Source organism: Castanea sativa, chromosome 9 (assembly GCF_040712315.1).
Source record: "Castanea sativa cultivar Marrone di Chiusa Pesio chromosome 9, ASM4071231v1".
Taxonomy (NCBI): Eukaryota; Viridiplantae; Streptophyta; class Magnoliopsida; order Fagales; family Fagaceae; genus Castanea; species Castanea sativa.
In genome coordinates this window covers 32,748,603-32,753,356 of record NC_134021.1, presented here as the reverse complement: position 1 = coordinate 32,753,356, position 4,754 = coordinate 32,748,603, and positions in this window count along the sequence as shown.

The window sequence follows — 4,754 nt, the reverse complement described above, 5'->3', positions numbered from 1 at the left end:
AACCCCAAACTATTTGTAGCAAGTGTACAAATATTCCATTACAACATAGGATTGAGTTACTCTAAGTCTACTCCACATTACTTTTTTTTTTGGTATGAACAATTGAACATAATGTATGCACCGTAAAATTATTACAAAATAGAAGATAAAATATAATATTACACAAACTGTTATTGTCCAGAACTTGTGATGAGATCACTACCATCTCCTTTAGCTTTTTCTTTCAAGTGGTTTCTGAAATTAATATACAAAAAGTTAACTGCATATATATGTTCTATGGAGATAACTTCATTGGTTTTCAGAACTAGCAAGGAGAAGTGTGAGAAAATGGGTGACAAAAAGTTGTAATCATTTCCTCATTTTTGCTTAAATTTGGATCAATTCTACTTTTGTGGTCACTTATATTTGTGAAGGTGCCTTATTGAGAGTGTGTGATTCTCTCCTTGAAGTTCACTTGAAAAAAAATAAAAAATAAAAATAAAAAACTCAAACTAGTTTTCACAACATCAACATCATATGGAACAAATTAATGTTATATAGCAGGACACAAGTGATGAATATAATTGTAGAAAATCTTATTATGTTAGAAATCTACAAATTTTAAACAATTTCAATTTGTCAACCTGCTGCTTATAGCTTTGCAATTTTTTTTTTTTTTTTTTTTTTGGTGAAATGAGGATAGGTTTGTAAAAATTTTAAGAAAAAGAGAAGATATCCATTGAGAGAATTTTAATATTTTTTGGGATGGTTTAACAAAACTATATATAATTTCTTTGCAACATGCATAAAATATGGATGTTCTAGATGTGCTAAACATTCTATTCAAACCTTCATTTAGTTAAAAGGTAGAACTAAATATTATATAGTGTTTTGTTTAAGACATTGTTTTAAATGATATTATTTTTAACATCTAGATGAAAATACAGGTGTATTGACCACCTTTCTTAAGACCTTGGTATGATGATTTTACTGTCTACAAACAAGAAGTGATTGCCAATTTATTTATTTTTATTTATCAATGTGAATTACACTATGTCGGATAATAAAAAAGAATGCAAGTAACCCAAATACAATATATATATATATATATATATATATATATATATATATATATATATATATATATATATATATATATATATATTTGGTGAAGAACCCAAATACAAATGTAGCCTACTTTCCAAGCCCTTCACTGAGAATGGGCTTAGATACCAAAAACGGGCTTTTAAGAGTTGCTACCATACCATATACGGAATCATGTACAACACTATTTCACAGTATGCAACTAGATGTTTGGATTTTATATTTTAAAGTGCAAAATATATCTTTAGGGATGTTTAGATTTTATACCTTAAAGTTTAAGAATTTGGATTTTATCCCTAACGTTATATGCTGCTTTGATTAGCAACCCATCTGTTAGGTTTACACCGATGTGTTCGTTAAGTGACATGTAAGGTCATGATGTGTATCTATTGACTCAATCAAATCATGACACATGGATTTCACTATTCCATGTCATATGAATAGCCAAAATAAAATTAAACTTTAATTATTAAAATAAATTCTTTAAAATTCAAAATTGCAAAAACTAAATAAAATAAATAAAAAACTAAAATAATACAATTTTTTTTTCTTAGATTTGTACCTAAAACAAAGGAAAGAAACCAATTCTTGTTTCTCAGATCAAGGATTGATCTGGACCTTAAAAATACAATCCTTCATTTATGAGTCACCTTTAGCCAACTTAAAAATAAAGAACCCTTAACATCAAACATATTTGTTGGACCCGGACCTCAGATTTCACAACCTGTGTTCTTGAGTTTGTAGATTTCGAGTTGTGTTGGGTACCCCTGCTTGTCACCGCTCTTCACCACAGTGTACATATTGATTTTTTTTTAATTTAATGAAAATAAATATTTTTTATTTTGTTAATTAAAGTTTTGTTTTGCTATTTATATGACGTGGAATAGTAAATACCATGTGCCGCGATATGATTTGATCAATCAATACACACCATAAGTTTACATGTCACTTAACGGACACATCATCAAAAAATTAACTAAAGGGTTGCTAATCAAAACGGCATATAATGTTCAATTGTAAAATTCAAATTCTAAAACTTTAGGCAATGTTAAAAAAAATAGAGTTGGTGATGGCAATGACAAATTGACAATGGCATAGTATGTGGCAAGTTGGTGTCTAGTAAAACCCACCCTTTCTTACTCTCATAACCACAAGATAACCGACAAACCCTATCTCCTTTGTTGGAGAGACTTGAGAATGAGTGAGATTTGAAAAAAGAAAAAAGGAGGATTTAAGGTAGTCTAAAGTTTGTACACTTTTAAACTTTTTTCTACAACCCACTACATGATAGTTGAAAGGACTATCGGGTATCGATATGTACTTTTAGTCATATGAATTTTTTAATGAATCATATGACTTGTTTAAATAATACACGTGAATTATAATTCTTCATGTAATGGCTTGGAGGAGATTTCTTCAAATTGGTTTGGAGTAAAATGTTGGATTTTTCGTAATCTCTTACTAATTACTTTATTTAAATTGTCAATCAATTTTGACAAATTTCTTATAAATCATTGTCATTCACTCATCAGAAACTATTATTTGTTGGTTGATTTGGTTCAACAAGGTAGCTGTTAGTTAGTGTAGTTCATGACTTGAATAGCCCTAAATATTTTTCAAAGCTTGCTCATCTCAAGCTCAATGTCGGCTCTACAGTAGATGCAGTTGATATGGTCGCCTAAGGCCAAGGTATAAAAAAGGCCCCCAAATTTTAACTAATAGGGTTTTTTTTTTAATTAATTAAGCTCAAATATTAACTAACAAATACAATAAAAAAAAATTTTCAAATGAAAGACAAGAAAAAAAAGAGATAGAAATGCTACTACATCCACAACATTTTTCACAACATTTTTGTAAATGTTCTAGATTTTGAATTCAACAAAAATAATAGTAATGCTACATCTACAATATTTTCACAGTAAATCTTATGTAGTAAGTTGTTATTAATTCTAATTTGAGCTCAATATTGACATGTTTTACCCACCAATAATAGCTTATTGCATAAGATTTGTTATGAAATTGTTGTGGTCACTTTATTATTCTCATATCAGCATTTTCAACTTCCACTTTATCTCTTATTAGTCTTTTTGTCTATTTGCTAGTACAAAAAATTATAATATTTTATGTATTTGCGTGTTTTTTATTTTTTATTTTTTAGTGACTTTGATATATTCAAGTTGTCTCTTTATTAAATTTTGTATAATTTAAGTTTTTTAATGATCATTCTAAAAATAAATTCTTAGAGTTACCACTATCCCCCTCCCACTCCATATGAACCCTTTTAAGAGAAGTAGAACTACAACATGATAAAGAGATAACAGATGAAAAGATCTCCAACCAAACCAAACTAATAGAATACAAATCAAATGTGTTAATTGTTATTACGATGTGGACAACATATTTTTTATTTGGCCCCAACGATAAATTTCTGACTTTACCACTAGTTAGAAAAATAATTATGAATGCTAGAGCCCTGTTACAATGCTTTATTAAAATTGGGGAAATTTCTTGCACAAGGAGAGAAGCTAATGTAGTAGCTCATCAGCTAGCTTTTAAAATATTGAGAGGTACTACGTCCACAACATTTTTACAACATTTTTACAACAAATCATAGGTGGCAGGATGTTACTGGTTATTATTGTTGGGGCAAAAAAGTAATCTTAGTGTTAGGTTCAAATTTGAACCAATAACAACTAACCACCTATGATTTGTTGTAAAAATGTTGTGGACATATCATTTCTCTAAAATATTAATGCTTTGCAGTTTTTCTATATATGTATTTTAAACTTCGTGTCCTTTATGGTGATTTTCTTGCATAAAATTAGATATGTGCATAATGGACAAGTATAAGAGCTGTTATTTATGTTTGAAAAAAAAAATCGATATAATTGGTGCAGTAGAGAATCAAATGAACGAGAAGAAGAAGAAAATTACAACCCTATTCTCTTTCCCTTGTTCAGAAAATTCTTGCTGTCCTCTTAGAAAAAAATTCTCTTTGATATCAAATCTTAGAGAAACTTACAAAAAATCATTGTTCCTTTCTATTCCAAAACCAGCACTAGCCAAATATGGAAGAAAATGGGTTTTTGCCCTTTTCACAAAAAAAAAAATCAACATGTTGTCACCTTTCTTAAACTAATTAGAGAAATTTCCCTCTTTTGAAACTTGATTTTCTCAAAATTGAGTTTCAAAAAAAAAATTTTAAAGCCCTATAGCGGCGTTTTAAGGAGTATATAGTGACATTTTACAAACCTCTAGTGGTGTTTTAGAACTTGAGCTCTATGAACTCGAGTTCCATGCAAGTTTTTCTCTTTTTTTTACCTATAACTCGATTTCATGGAGATCGAGTTCCAAAACGCCACTATAAGCTTCTTAAAACGTCACTATAGGCTCTTTAAAACGCCGCTATAGGACCTAATTTGATTTTGAGAAAATCAAGTTTCAAAAGAGGGACATTTCCCTAATTAATTTGAAAAATGGGGTAACATGCTGATTTTTTTTTGTGAAAATGGCAAAGGCACATTTTCGCCGCTGCCAAATATGCTCAACATGTTTATGAACTAACAGTGAGGATAGAGGAAGTTTTTTTTTTTGTTCACTTATATAATGCCTAATTTGGCTTATGATATTTAATCAAATTTTATTCAATAATTTTTTTTTTCTCCTGAGTG